The sequence below is a fragment of the Haemorhous mexicanus genome, chromosome 2, assembly GCF_027477595.1.
Source record: "Haemorhous mexicanus isolate bHaeMex1 chromosome 2, bHaeMex1.pri, whole genome shotgun sequence".
In the NCBI taxonomy this organism is placed as follows: Eukaryota; Metazoa; Chordata; class Aves; order Passeriformes; family Fringillidae; genus Haemorhous; species Haemorhous mexicanus.
Genome location: NC_082342.1, coordinates 99,610,632 through 99,626,999, shown reverse-complemented (window position 1 = coordinate 99,626,999; position 16,368 = coordinate 99,610,632).

Below are 16,368 nucleotides of genomic sequence, written 5' to 3'. Positions count from 1 at the left end.
ATGATTTCACCTTCTCTCCCAAAGTAAACCAAAACGAACCGAGTGTAGGCAACATGCTGTTTGGCAGATGAGAAGTTTAACATGAGCCTGCAACACACACTTGCAGCCCAAAAAGCCAGCCATGTCTTAAGCTGCATAAAAAGTAGTGTGACCAGCAGGTAGAGGGAGTCAATTCTGCCCCTCCATTCCACTTTGGTGAGACCCACTGGAGCACTGCATTCAGGTTTTGAAGCTCCCACATAAGAAGGACATGAGTGAGTCCTTCTGAGGTGATCAAAGGAGCACCTTTGTTCTGCAGACAGGCAGACTGGGTTTTGTTCAACCTGGAGAAGGCTCCAGCGAGGGTTTATAGTAGCCTAGAACCTGAGGAGGGGCCACCAGAAAGCTGGAGAGGAACATTTTACAAGAATGTGTAGTGACAGGACAAGCATTAAAAGCTTTGCAATGAAAGAGGACAGGTTTAGATGTTTGTCCTAGTTTTGCCTTGGAGAAAGTAATTTTTTTGCAGTAGATGAAGGGGTATGGCTGGGGTATCTCTAAGAGGTTATTAGAAACCGTGTTTTGTCTTTGCTGGGGTGGGGAGAAAAGGACTTTCTCTGGCTTCCAAGGAGAGTTTTGTTTTCCAGTAGGGCAATCATAGCAGACAGGGCAGTGGAGTGCAGTGCTGCTGGCTGGGATCACCCCACATTGTGTCAGGCTCAGTGAGCATTTTGTATCAATCAGTCTCACTTTGTACACTCTTGTTAATATTTTTGCTGCTCATTTTCTTATCTCGTTGTTTCCAGTAAATTGCTCATGTTTCAATCCGTAATTTTCACCTTTGTGCCTCCAATTCTCAACTCCATCCCTGGAGGAGGAAGGAACATGTGGGGGAACCTGTGATCAGTGTCTGGTTTGGGAGAGTGTCAGTGAGGGCTCTGGATTGGGGAGCACCATTCCTAAACCACGATGGCTGTAATTGGCAATGTGTTGTGACACCAAGGGTTGAGATAACAACAGATCTGCCCAGAGCAGGTTGAAACAAATTTGATCTAAGCATTTGTTATTAGACACAGAGCCACAAGTTACCATTTTTCTGTGTCTGTTCATGTGGTGTGGTATCCAACACCCTATATGTTTCCATGCACTATGCGCATATATGTGCACATAGTCATGTGCTCTTTGTCAGGGCCCTCTTTTCAGGGAGAGGGATCAGGATTGCTTTGTGGATGTACTTGGGGATGTAATTTTATGGCACAATAACATGAAGGGCAAGTAGAGTCATCTGGAATGTGTGTTCAGCGTAGCTCTCCTGCCCTGGCCTTGAGTTCTACCTCTGGGAATTCAGTAATAATTGTACCCAGCCTATGCAGGGAAGAATGATTTTCCTCAACCTTCCACCTCCTCTTCCTCCTTCAGGCCTGTTGCAACAGCATTTGAGACTTTTGAATTCCCTTTGGTTGTTACGGAAATCATGTTCTTGTCTCTAAGTTTGCCAAGTCTCCTCAGTGCAATCTACATCATGTTTGGAATCAAGAAAGAGATTTCTAGGGAGACTTTTCAGAGATCTCCACAAAGGATGAATAGTTATGAGTGGCATGGAATATGAAAATATGGGCCAATTTTTGGCAGACTTCTTTCCCACAATGGTTTGGAAGTTCACCCCTGAACTACTGCAGGACTCTGTTAAAGTGATAAAATATGTGAATAAAAATGCTGTGGCAGTTCTAGTGTAAAGTTGAGCCACGTGATGGGACCTGGCTACTATTTATCAGACCCTGCTCCTTACTAGTCAGGACACTCGGGGAAAGAAAGGAAAAAGAAGAAATCCTTTGAAGAGCAACTGAGGGTGTTGGGGTAGTTCAGCCTGGCAAAAAGGAGGCTCAGGGATGACCTTCTCACTCTAGCTGCCTGAAAGGTAGTTGTAGCCAGGTAGGTCTTGGCCTCTTATCCCAGGCAACCCGAAACCAAACAAGAAGGCATAGTCTCAAGTTGTGCAATGGAAAGGTTCAGGTTAGATATTAGGAAGAAATTCTTCACAGAAAGGGTGATTAAAAATTGGAATGGACTGCACAGGAAGGCAGTGGAGTCACCGTCCCTGAAGGTGTTTATGAAGACTGGCACTTAGTGCTGTTGTCCAGTTGACATGGTGGTGTTCAAAGGTTGGACTCAAAGATCTCAGAGATCTGGAAATCTTAAACAGAAGTGGAATCTGGATCAAACTGTATCATAATGTTTAAATGTTAGCCTGTACCAGTGGATGGCCTTAAGATCAGGAATATTACATCATTTTATCCTGAAAGGATAGGCTGTTAACTGAACAAAAATAATTGAATCTGAAGCACAAACATTTCAAGAGTGCATTAAACCATCTGTTTGCCATCTCTGAGGAGGTATTAAATAAGATTCTATGTTTCCCACACAGAGCAGCTGCTGGCAACAACCAAACATACCACAGGGGTTTACATTTTTTTGGAGGGCTTGAGAAATAACATCATAAGCTTAAAACATACTTGCTAAAATATTGAGATGAACATGTTGTGAAAACTGACATTTTAGAATTTACCTTAGAGGAACTTAAATATTCTCAGTAGTTATATGGGGACAGAGAATGTTTATAAAAAGCTATAGTTATTTTTCTTATAGACTTAAAAAAAATAATAATTAAAATTAAGACTACGGACTCATGTGTTACTTGTATAACATGTTGTTGTACTCCTGCAATTTTTGCAGATCTCTACTAACTATTAAAGATCAGTGTTCAGATTTTTGATTGCGCAGAAGTGTACAAAGTTTAAAATTGGGATATATGATAGGACAAGTAACACTCTGATGCCTATGTCTCATTTCATGAAATATTTTCACTCGAAGCTGCATATATCTTGTAGCAATAGCTTGATATTCTCATCACTTTTGGATTCTTACTTTCCACTGGGAGGACAGATTGGATGGATTTATCTCTTTGTTTTTCCTGCCTTGGTTTCATTTGGGAGAGAGTTAATTTTCTTACTGCTAGCTGGTGATGTTGGTTTAGGATGAGAATAATGTTGATAACACACTAATATTATAGTTGTTGCTGAGAGAGTGATGCTTACCTTAAGTCAAGGACTTTGAAATATCTCATGTTTTGCTAGTGCAAAGCTGCACAAGAAGCCAGGAAAGGCCCAAGCCAGGGCAGCTGACCCAAGCTGGCCAAAAGGATATTCCATATCCTAGAATACCTTGCTCAGTATATTAACTGAGGGGAGTGTTTGGAAGGGGCTGATTGCTGCTCAGGGACAGGCTGGGCATCAGTCTGGTGGTGAGCAATTGATTTGGGCATAACCTGTCTGTCTTGGCTTTTATTCCTCTCCCTTTTTGTTGTCTCCCATTAAACTGTAATTATGGTTTATTATTGTTTATTGTTATTACTGGTATTGCTATGGTTATTGTTTTTTATTGCTATGGTTATTATTATAGTTTTACTTTATTTCAGTTATTAAACTGCTCTTTCCTCAACCCATGAGTTTTACCCTTTTTTGATTCTCCTCACAATCCTGTGGCAGGGTGGTAAGTGAATAAGTAGCTGTGTGGAATTTCTATGCTGGTTGGGGTTAAACCACAATAACCCCCTGAATAAAAAGCAAGAAGGACTTGTGTAAAGCTACAAAAAGCAATTACAACTCAAAAGGAAATGTCAGAATCAATTAACAATTGAAGAAAGTGAACAGAGCTCTGAGTTATAAGAAGAAAAGTATCTCGGCGAAGTGGCCTTTGCAATCTTTGAGAAAAAAAGAAAAAATGAAAGCTGAGTTCTAATGATTTTAAATGTGCTGGCAACACAGTGACCTTTCTGCCGGACTTTACAGGTGTAGGTTTTAAGGTATTGCACTTACAGCTTTTCACTGTATAGGAGATTCCTATTCCCATTTTGAAAAATGGGAATGTAATCTCTCACAGGCAAATTAAGTATAGCTTGCAATAAAATGGCTACTGGAAACTGGACTAGCTAGGGAAAAATTACAATTTCCATCCTTTTTCCCAAAAGGCAGACAGGAAAAATTATTTCAGCTGCAAATCAAAGAACAAAGGTTTCTACTACCTTGTGCTTTCAGTCATAAGAAACTGCCCGCAACATAATATTCTTCAAATTCAGCTACACAAGAGGTTTTATTCTGTTGTTCTTTGTTGGCTTTTCCCCATAAGTAAAAATGCACTAAATCACAATGTCTTCTGATTTTCTAACACCTTTTAGAAGCAAAAATTATAATGTTTACAGTAACTATGTTACAACATCATAAATGCAAAATGCAAAATAGAAGAACCAAATAAACAAAGCAGGGGCATTTTCTGTTTAGAATTATGATTTCCTTGCATAGATGGGAGAACACGTGGAGTATTTTATTCCATAATTGTGCATAGTGAAACTAGGTTCTTGTGGCTGAAAGCAGTTATTTATCTATGCCTAATGGAACAGAAATCAAGTTTAGAGAGAAATGGCCTAACAAAATATTTCACAGGGATGGGAAAAAATGCTAAGCCCTTCATACTAGGTTTCTTCAGTGTATTTCATTATTCCAACCATATAACTATTTTGGCAGCTAAGGTAGAAAACTAGGCAGTACTATGTCTTTGTTTCTTTCTTTAACCAGCAAAAATGATTGCAGGAAAAAAAAAGTCACCCTAAGACAGTTTCGGATATAATCTCTGACATTAAAAGCTGCTAATAATAACAGGGGTTCTAAATATGAATTCCTGTTTAGATTTTTTGATCTTTTCATGGATACCAAATCAAATGCCACAGCAGCTTACTAATTAACACTAGCTATTTGCATCTACTGATCTGTACTGCAGTGTTCATGTTTGTGTTTGTTGCAGAGTTTGGTAGGAACCTACATTTTAAAGAGATTTACCTCTGCATTTATGACCCTATTTCAGGATTGAAGAGTGCTTGAAAAGAATATTCAAATCAGTGGTTGTGTCAGACTAATTGATATTTGTGGTAACTGCCTCTGCTACACTTTCAACTTTAGTTCCAAAAATTCACTGGTAATTCACCTGTTTTCTATGAGGAAAATACTGCAGTGCTGTAAAACACCTTGATCTAATAGTTTTTCATTTCCATATGCATCTATCTTTACAAATCAGACTCATATTTCAGCTTTGCTGGGTGCACACAGCTGAGAGAGGATTTTAAAAACAGGTCTGGTTAATGGATTTAAGGAATACAGGCTTTATCCTCAAATTCCTTTCAGATCTGGATAAATGACAGAGTTATTCTGGTAGTCTGGGCACCAGGATGCAGTGATCAGCAGAGCAGAGATGGTTTGTCCTCCTGCTGTACAGGAGGAAAAGCCAGGCTGGCTGCTGCCAAGGAAAGACATTTATGTGTGTGGACTGAAGGAAAAACAGCAACAGCAAATTTTGTTTTCCAGGGCTCCTCTTCTGGTAATCTCTTTTGTTATTTATACTGCTGAGAAACTTGAAACGGCTCTACAAGTCTTGAGTTCTCCCTGCTAAACCAGAACCTGAAAATGATGTGGAGATGGTAAAAACAGAATGTTGCTTTGTTACTGCTAAAGGATTCATCATGTTCTTCTCAATGTCACAGGTCTTTTTTATGACATACATTTATGTTACATTCACATGGTGCATAGTTGCTAAATTAGCAACATTTTACTTCCTTATGACCATCACAATAACCAGTCTCATGTACATTCACATAACAGTTGAAAATAAAGCAAAAGCCAGTGTTCTAGCCCTCAGCCCAACTCACTGAATTGCTTAAACTTTAAGATAAAATTTATTAGATTTAGTGAACAAATCCCATTTTTGGCGAGTAATCACAAAGGCTCAGTGCCAGTTCGTTATTTCTATCATTCAATCATAAAACCTGATATATGCTATTAATATGCTATTCACAGATACTGAATGCCAGAAATAATCCTGGTGTTAAATCAGACTTCTTGCATTATTCATGATGTTCTCTGTAATATTATTTTTGCAACTCAGAGAGAAACAAGCAGTATTGCTACTTTGGGAAATAAGTCACATGAAACTGTATTTGTGTTTCATGACCATCTGAAGAAATGGAAAGTTTTGATTTAATTAAAGTCAGATATCTATGTTGCTGCAACATTGAGGCTAAATTTCATGTCAAGAAATTAATTTAAATGGCCAAAAATATAAGTCAGAGCCTTCTATTTAAAATCTTCCCTTAAGGCTTCTGATCCTTAAAGCAAGGATAACAAATCTACGCCACGAAGCAAATATATTTTGAAGAATATGTTCTTTAAATGGCAGATTTTATGCAATTAAAATGTCATCTGGCTCAGTGGTAGCTTGAGTAGTGTGATTAAAAATCTGCGGTTGACAACAAAGAAGGGAGCAACAGGGCTGGCATGAAATCTAATCTTTGACTCTTCAGTCTAAATGATCTTGTAACACCAGTGATTTCTACCTAAAACCAACTAATTCAATCTAAATTTTTTATACTCCTCGGCCAGCAGAATCATACTGTGTCTGTGTCCTGTAACTTGAGTTTTCCTTCACAAAAGATCATATTTCTAAAACATAAGTGGGAAAAATCATTAGCCTTCTCAGTGGGACTGCTAATAAAGTGTTGAGTACCTGTGTTGTTACTATTAGGAATATTTTTAAGGAAAGTGGTTTTTTACCATTACATTGTTTTTATTACCTCACTGCTAGAGCCATCAAAATCAATTTTTATATATATGACTCTATGTACATGCCTTAGAAGGCTGAGTTTTGGAATCTAATTATTTTTAACTCAAAACATTAAGAAGGTTTCATATTGGAAAGTCTTATTATTTGTTTGTCTTTTCCTCCAGAAAGTCTGCATTCATTAAGCAGGGAAAAAAATTAATAACTGAAAGGCATTGGTGCAGAAAAGTGAAAAAATGGTTTCTTGAAAAAAAGTTCCTATGCTCTGAAAAAGTTTCCTGTTTCATTTTTTTTTCTTCCCTCCCTCCTGTTTTTAAATCATTGCAAGGATAAGGTTATTTGTGGTGTTATCAAATGCCTCCTGCAATACTGACTGTGATGTATTTCCTAACCTTTACTCGGGCTTTGACTGGGTGATCCCAACCACTGTGTCAAGGGAATGGCTCTTCTGCAGAAAAAATTTAATTCTGTCGTACTAGTTGTCTGGTTCCACATTGTGACAAACTCATCAAAACATTTATGCATTTTTAATAGAAGCTATGAAAGAGTGAAATTCACAGAATCAAAGGAAATGAAAAATATAAAAAGAACACTGATATGTTGTTTTTTTCCCATTATAGCTGTTGACTTGCTCTAGCATATTCTTGACATAACCTCAGCAGTCATAGGTTCTAATGTATTCTCCGTTTCCTTTTGTGACAGTCATTGTGCAATGTCATCAGATAAAAGCATTTCTGGGTATTTGAAAAGCTGAGCAATAGGCCAATGTGAAAAAAAAAAAAAAAAGATAAAGATGGTCAGAGGCTTATTGTGTAAGTTTTGTGTGAATGCAGTAAGATCATTTGACAGTGCCTCATCTAGCTGCAAATGAACCACAACAGATGTGCAAAGTAATCATCAGCAAGGAAATAAAGAAAAAGGAAAAGGTAAAATAGAATTATATCATAACTGTATTGCATAAACACTCTTGAACTGCATTTTTCACTGTAACTTTTATTATTTATAACTTCTCCAAAACCAGGAAAAGTCTAAACCAGAATATCACAAAATTTAGACTTGCATGAAAAACAATAAAAGAAAAACAAAATGAGGAGCTGATAACTTAATTTAGAAGATTCTCTACCTGTCTTTTAAAGGTAAGGCATCTCACAAAAGCTCTTTTAGTAACAGTACATTTAACAATAAAGTATTCCTGGATACCAATCTCCTTTCAGACAGAATAAAGTCAAGAGTTATCTGAAAACTAATGAAAAGTCGTTTATTTCTTTGTTATTTGTGTTGTGCAAGATGTATGTTTCCTTTTACACAGAAGTTTAGCAACAATTAATTTCAAAGGAGCAGAAGTGAGTTACTACTGCAGCCAGTTGCTGTTCATGCTGAAAATCACTTTATTCAATTCCTGATGTGAGTGTGGCTGTGTTAGTGCAAACAACAAGTGTCTGCTGATGCTGACCCAACCACATTTATACCCTTTGGAGACTTCAGTGTGTGTTTGGAGTCAGACAACTGTGCTGACAGAGTGCTCCAGGTATCTCATACTTGCTAGTGTTTTCCAAAAGAATACTTCTACCTCTTCTGCACACATCCAGCAAACAAGTGATAGTGGCCATGTCACTGCTACACTGACATCCACAGACACATTCACAAAAACTTATCAGAGGCATATTTCAGGACCATCTACATTTTCTGCAAGAGAATAAAGCTGAATACAGAAGCCTTTACACTGACACAAGGAATGCCTTCATTTACCCTCAGACAAATTTGAGCAAAAGCACAAGCAACTAGAAGGCTACCACGGAGAAGTAATGCTGTGTGTGTGGAGTACAGGGAAGTTAGTCGGATGCTACTGAGATAATTGTCAATTGAGGTCCAAGTTTCCAGGTATGTATTTGGACAACTAAGTAAAACTCCTGTTGAGTGAAAAAATTGTTCCTCCATGTGTTGGCCTATATTTGGTACATATTGCATTAAAAGCTTAAATAAGAGTGAGAAAAACTGACTCATTTAGATGAGAGTTTGGAATGCCCTTCCTGCTACTGTCAGCCCTCCTTTTACTCCCCTGACCTTGGGATGACCGAGACCTAAACTTGGATTTGTCCATGAGGATCTGTCAGCCTTCGGGCTCTGGCAGGAGATATTTTAAGGCTGCTACCAACACGGCCGTGGTTTTCTACAAAGATCCTATGTAATATTTCGTAATGAAGAAAGATTTAAAAATGTTTCTTATGCACTTGATGCAGTAAAAAAAACTAAACAAACCTACATGCAACTTTTTAAAATTCAAGTGGCCCTAGTGAAGCTGAAGACAGCCTGGAATATCTCCTGTCTGATGACTGCATACTGCTAAAAAAAGAAAACAATAAATTCATGAATAGAAATGTGAAGGCAGCTCAAGATTTTGCAAAACTCAGAAGATACAAAATAAATCTTCATTTTGAAAGGCTGGAAGATGAGTTCTCTGAAATAAAGATATTTTTCTTCTTTTCCCAAATATTGCCTTTCACAAGAGGATGCTGCAGGAGGTAAATTTCAACATTAAAAGGTGTCGTGATGCCCTGGAGGAGTGTGTGAAATCTCAGGGCTGCAGGAAATTCTGCAAATGGCTGCAAGCAAGTCAGGAGGATGCACAGGGGCAACAGGCACCTCAATTAGGGCATGCAACTCACCCACTCCCATCACTGAGCACTTTTTTTAACCCACCATTGAATTGCCAGCCACTTGCACCAACAGGCAAACAGGGAATATCTTAAATTAAAACAAGTATGTGAAGTCAGGATAGCAACAACATGACATGGATAAAGGTAAATATCAGCTCTGTTAAAGAGAGCTGAATACAGGGGTCTTTGGGAACATGGGATTATTCCTTTCAGCCCCTCTGGAGCCAGAGTAGCTCATTGCTCAAGCCAAGGGGTTGTCTCACCCTCCAGTCCCATACAAACCTGGATGCACACACTCACTAAATACAGACAAGGCTGCATTCACAAACCAACACAGCAATTCCTTAGAAAGGGCTGGAGACCAACATCCATGCAAAATGGCTGGGGCAGGGACTGATGGATCCACACTGGGCTGGAACAAGGCCCTGTGGCCTGTCCAGGATAGGAGGGAGCCCCTGTGGGAGCTTAGCAGGGACAGTCAGGACTAGTGGTGCCCTCAGGACCATGACAAGTATAACTGAAAAAAGATATTCCTCTCAAGTCTTACATATAAGTTTGAAGGATATTTGTCTCTTTACCAGAAAGGTAGATAATATCAGGAATAATTACTTCTCCCTGCTGAATAGAATAACCAAAAATTATCAGAAAAAGACATACAGAACACTAAGCCATCTCTTAAAATGTACATGCTTAAAGTACATTTTAATTGTACATCTCTTAAAGTGTACATGCTTAGATCACACCTTAGTAATCTTCTATGCTTAGTAGACATTGTTCAAAGAATATCCATAGGAAGAGAACATCTATATTCCAGAACACACTGTAAGAAAATGAGTATTCTTGAGTCTACTACAAAGACTATGACTCAAATGCACTAATTTGACATTAAATTGGACATTAGATCCACATTAATAAAGACATTTTCAGTATTATTGAAACTCATCCAACACTACAGATTTCTACCTGCTCATTACAGTAATTTATTCATAAAGTATTCAGTTGTTCCTGGGAGAGTCTAATGGAGACCTATACTCAAGACAGACATTTCTAGGAGCATTTCTAAACTGATTTCTTGCTTATCTCTGGCTTTTACCCTTGGTGTCTCTGTTAAGCTTCTTCAAGCAGTCAAAATATGAAAACATAACCCTATTCAATTCTCCAAAATGAATCAATGATTGATAGGAATAAAAATTTTTAACTTTTCATATTGGTGTCTTTTTAGATCAGCATTTCGCAGTCTGTCATACATTTTGTGAGACAGGCTGAGGGGAAATGATGTAGAATAAACAAAAAACCTGACATTAAAATAAGCAATAAAGACACTGTTTATTAGTAATTTGAATATATTTTTTAAACTGTTCACACTTTCTGTCTGAAAATACCAGAAAGAAGATAATTTGAGCAGCTAATTTCAAATAAAATTTAGAATCTAGTGTAAAGTTTATGTAGGGTAATCATGACCAGCACAACAATAGGTATGACTATGAAAGCAAAACAGAAAAGTGACATGGCAATAACTTAGATCATCTAACAGGAATATTTCCAGGTCATTTGCCTCTGTGTCTCCCATTCCCACTTTCCATGCCTAACTGGTCACATGGCCACTATTTCCCAGCAGCTCACCTGAAAAGTTCCCATCACTGCTCAGCGATGTGCATCTACCAGGGATGACAGCAGGTCTCCTTACTCAGATTTTCCAGGAGACTGGGTTTATCTGATCAGGAATCATGCAAGTGTTACTCTTTTTCTTTTGCAAACGATTGTTAGGGATACACTAAGAGCTGAGCTACAGATCTATGTGTTAATTGGCTGCATTCTCAGAGTAAAGTGGTTAAGCATTAAGAATGACAAGGCTAAGTGTCACTATACATTAAAATAATTTTTGGTCCCTGAGCAAAGTGTGAATCATCTTCTAATGTAAGCATCACAGTAGTTTGAAACAGCTTTAAACCATCTCTCACTCTTTTTTTCTCTTATATTATCTCTTTTACTTCTTTTTTAGTCTTGATAACTTCTATAACAGATTTCTGTTCTTCTTCTTAACCGTATATTAGAATTGCCATTATGGAATGCTATTTAGATAATTTTTCCATTATTCTGCTTCCTGGACATCAAGCAACAATTTGATCTATTCAGTTCTTTCTTTACAATGAAAGAATTCAAAGAAAAGAAATGTGTCAGATTCTTGATGAGCTCAAATTCTCATGAAATACTTTAAATTTACACCTAAAACCTAAGAATAAAATTTTGAGCTTTTTGAAACACATAGTAAATGTCATTTGAATTTGTCAATATTAATAATGAATTATTAGGATCCATACAAAAAATATATTACTGAAATTGATCTTATTTTGTAATGGGGTGCAGTAGTTTTAAATATTCCACAAAGGTAACCTTAGGAGGAAAAATATCTTCCTGAACAAATATTCAGAAGAGCTAACTTGGCATTCCTAGGTGCAGAATTAATAGCCTTACTCTTACAGAAACTTCTACAATTATAGAATTAATCAGCAATATATTAGTCTTGATTAAAGCAAGTGACTTCTAAACTCAGTGAAGTCTTTCAGACTATTCTAACTTAATTCATCCTGACATTAGGCTACTTTAGGTTGGGTTTTTTCCTTCTAGGACTATATCAGACTAGTAGACATTAAATTACTCTTTGCTGTTATGTCTTTCATTTCCTACCAGCATCCAGGCTTCTTTGCCTCCTTTATCTTTCTTCCTGTTAATTTATGTGGAATTCCTATGGTATAGATTAAAAATAAAGATTTAAAATTGCCAATAATTCTGATCCTTGACATTTAAATATGTATGTAAAGTTATTTTGCTTCATCTGCAGCTGATATTTGTGTACTCACTACAAAATTAACTTTGTTTGTCTAATGTCTAACCTGAAGAAGCCCGCTATTGATGTTTTAGCTGGGTGTGTAAATTAAGTGGAATGGACTGTTGCCTACCAGTTAACTTTTGATGGTGGTGATTTTACCTCTGACACATCCAAACAAGTTAAATTTGGAAAAAAAATCCTTCTTTCCATTCTATTTAAATTTCCAAAAATTGCTTTCTCAGATGAGCAGAAGCAGGTGGTAAATTTGTAGTTATTATTGTTATTATTATTATTACTATTAATAAAACTTCTCTAAACACCAGAATCCAGTCTTGTCATTGCCTAACTGTCTGCTGAAAGCACTTTAAGAATATGCAGAGGAAGGTAAAAACTTGATGGGTTACAGTATTAGGTTAGTAATCAAGATAGATGATTGGTGTGAAAAGAGAGGCCTTTGATAAACAGGCAGAGAAAATAACGAGACAAAACACTGCATGTCCTGTCTGTAAAAACATGAAAAATGGGATAGAGGAGGAAATGGATGCTTAAATTCCAAAACATAGTTTAAAAATCCTAGCAGCATTGCTAGAAAAATAAAGGATTAAATTGAATGAAGAAAATTTGGGTTTTTTTTTAACCCAAACTTTGCAACATTATTGAATGCCACAACTTCAGAAGAGAAGCACCAGCAATCAGCCAAAGAGAAATGTAAAGTGAATTCCAGAAAGTATATCTTTTGTGAATCCTTTGAGATCCTTTTAACTTAGGGATAACTTAGAGAATCTCTTCAGGAGGTTTGTTTCCTGGTTTTTGTTTTTGTGAATACTACTGCTGTTAAGCATTTGGGAGTTAATACCTGTATGAGGTTTGCCTGGCTAAGATTTGGTAGCAGGGGTTGCTTTTGTGAGAAGCTGACAGAAGCTTCCTCCATGTCTGGCAGAGCCAGTGCTTGGCAGCTCCAAAGTCTCCAAGGACTGCTCCCTGTGGAAGAGTGGCCGATGTTTGAGGGGGGCTGTTGCCCGTGGGAGGGCTCATATTGCAGCAGTTCTCAGGGAGCTGCTGCTCATGAGATGGACTAACATTGGAGCAGTCCATGGAATATGGTCTCCTGTGGGAGGGACCTCTTGGCGCAGCAGGGAACAATTCCTCTAACTGGGCAGCAGGAGAAATAATGTGTGATGAACTGACCCTTCCCTACCTCCCTGTACCTATGAGGGAGGAAGTAGAGCTTGAGCTGGGGGGAGGAGCAGGGGGAAAGTGTTTTTAGAGCTTATATTCCCTCTCGTTATCCTGTTCTGATTTTGTCAGCAATAAATTAATTTTAATAGCTCTAATTCTAGCCTGTTTTGCCTGTGACAGTATCTGGTGGGTGATCTCCCCCTGTCCTTATCTCAACTTGTGAACTCTTAGTTATATTTTGTCTCCCCTGTCCAGCTGTGGAGAGAAATAGATAGAATGGCTTTGGTGGGTGTCTGGCATCCAGCCAGCATCAGCCTACTACAATAACTTTTTCAGCATTGTGGGGCTGCCATGTCATCATTAATTCCAAGTGGTAGGCACTTGTTTTATTTATGGACTTGTACAACAAATCTTTTGCATTCTAAAAAGAGTCCATTGTTAAACAGTGCACAATTCATTGAAGTTCTTCAGTCTATATTTCTCCAAATAGCTATAAAGCATATGCATAATTTTCAGTCTTTTATGGATGTGAATTATTTTACTGTATTTATATATAAAATACTCAAAATAGAAAAGGTGTATCCTTGACAATCATATTTGAAATATGTTCTTGGATGCCTACCACTGCTGCCAATTTTAAGAAAATGTGTACATTGATTAGTTCCCATGAAAATAGCATCTATAAATTGATTTAAACAGCAATGAGTGACAGACTACCTTTTTGTTAAATTGGCTCCAATGGTTATGTGAATAGATCCTGTTGCTAGAAAGGCAAGGCAGATGTTATTTTTTAACTAAAACAAGCAAAGCCTCACTTTACTGTTCAGCACATGTTAAATTCCCAGGTTTTCAGCAGAGCTAAAATTAGGCTTATCAAATCTGTATTGTTTTTTAATTTATTAACCTATGGCTTTTCAAACTCCTGTGTCTTTGAAGAAGAATAATAAATTATCCCTTTTTAATTCAGAGTATCATATATTTTTAGAAGGTTTTACAGTTTTTATTATAAAAAAGAGAGAATTGTTAAATTTTCTTACTTTTTAAACAAAAAATGTATAAATATAAATAATTTCAGAATAATAAATGGGCTATTTAAATCTTTTACACTATTCAGTCACTAATGTTAAACAATTACATTTTCCCCTAAACAATTGTAGTTCCAGCAATATTTAAGCATTTCTAAAATACAAGGAATCTATTTCCATCTCTCTATATATATTTTACTTCTAGTAAATATTGCATTGCTGTAAAAATGCAGGACATACATCCCTAATATTTTAAATCACATAATATAGAGTACCACCTTTTTTTGTGATGCAACTCTGATTTCATCATCAAAAGTTTGCTTCCTAAATTTATATTCACTATGTTGTAAGCTGTAGTCCTTGCAGTATAGGGTATAAAAGAGAAAAAATCTTTGTAGATTCTGAGGCAAACCAGTTTCTCCTTACTAGCTGTAGGTCCCTCTGTTCCATATAGTCTGCTTTCTCTTATAGTGAATTAGCATCAGAACAACACTGATGACATGCCTGACTTTTTGTTACACGAGGTAGTTCAGTCACTACTTCAGGCTGTGTAAAATACCAATGTTGCCCTCCCAGGCATATTAAATAACCTCATACATAAATCTCATGAAATATTGAAATGAATAAAGATTTTTAAAGTTCTTGTTGAAGTTAGATTATTTTGAAATTCCTTAAAGCCAAGGACACATCCACTAGATAAAGATGTATCATAAAGATGTTATTTCTAATGGCTGCTACATAAATTTCTGTTGAACACAGTATTTGTCTTTAAAAAATCCTCTTGAAATACACTGTAAAAATCTGTAAATCCAAGCTAATGAAAAGAGAAGAATAGAAACTACAACTATTGTTTAAAAATTCATATCTTAAGTAATAGTTTTCTGCTAGAACATTAACTCAAACCTATTGCAGCTGCTTTCTGGGGAGCAGTGAAGAATTAGATGATATAAAAGAAAAGGAACATTCTTCTAAAAGTTGAAGATGAAAGAAAAGACATGGATGAAGGACAGGGACAATAGGTGCCTTAGAAGAACTCAGCCACCCCTGCTCTTCCTGTGACACTATACAGGCATTATCTCGAATCTTGGCTTTAAACAGGAACCAAAAAAATTGCTGTTTCCTCAAATGCAGATAATCAACACAACCATTTGTGTGGTGTAGTTAAACTTCAGATGCTCAGAGCACAGTGAATTCTTCAGGCAGGCAACCAGGGCTGGTCTCTGATGCTCTGATTTGGAAAAAAAATGCTGAGATCTGTTTTTTTCTTGAAAATATACATTGTATTCACATTGAAATCCATTTTTTAGCCCATCTGAATAATTACAATAATTTTTAAAACTGTGAGTGGGTCTGTATTCTTCCCCATATATTCTTTTAAGGTGGACCTTGGAGGGTCCAGAAAATGCTGATAAGGAAATCCAGCTTGTGACAGAAATTTTTTTCTGACAGAGACATTTACAGTCTAACACATTTAACTACATTTACATATCTGTCACATATTGAATACAGGAATTTATGCCACCTAGACAGATAGGAATTCTATCTTTCTAGGATGTAGGGCCAGTGTTTTAATCTACTGAGCTGAATAGCACCAATATCATTCCAGCAGACTTATCAGCATGTGCTGGCTGTTTTATTCCCCTTACCATCTGTGGCATATGCAATCACATTGCAAGGAAACCAAAAATCTCCCACTGAGGTAATTTTTTGTTGTTCCTACTGCTTGCTTAGAAGTACATAACTTATCACTAGGTAGTAAAATAAAAAGTATCTACTTCTGTTGTAAGTTGCCTTTTATTTTGGGCAACTGTCACCAAATCAAAGAGCTGGTTTAAACACTAATTATTAACCAGATCAAGGAAGACTCCAACAGTGTAAATATGATAATTGCTGAACAGAAACAGAGGCATGCTGACAAAATGCAGTGATGCTTTCTTCCTGGAAAGAGGTTGTATATGGTTTGAATTTTTATTTTTTTACTTTGTTGCTTTCCTGATGAATATTGGAGTATTTTTCTAGAAAGCAATATCATAAT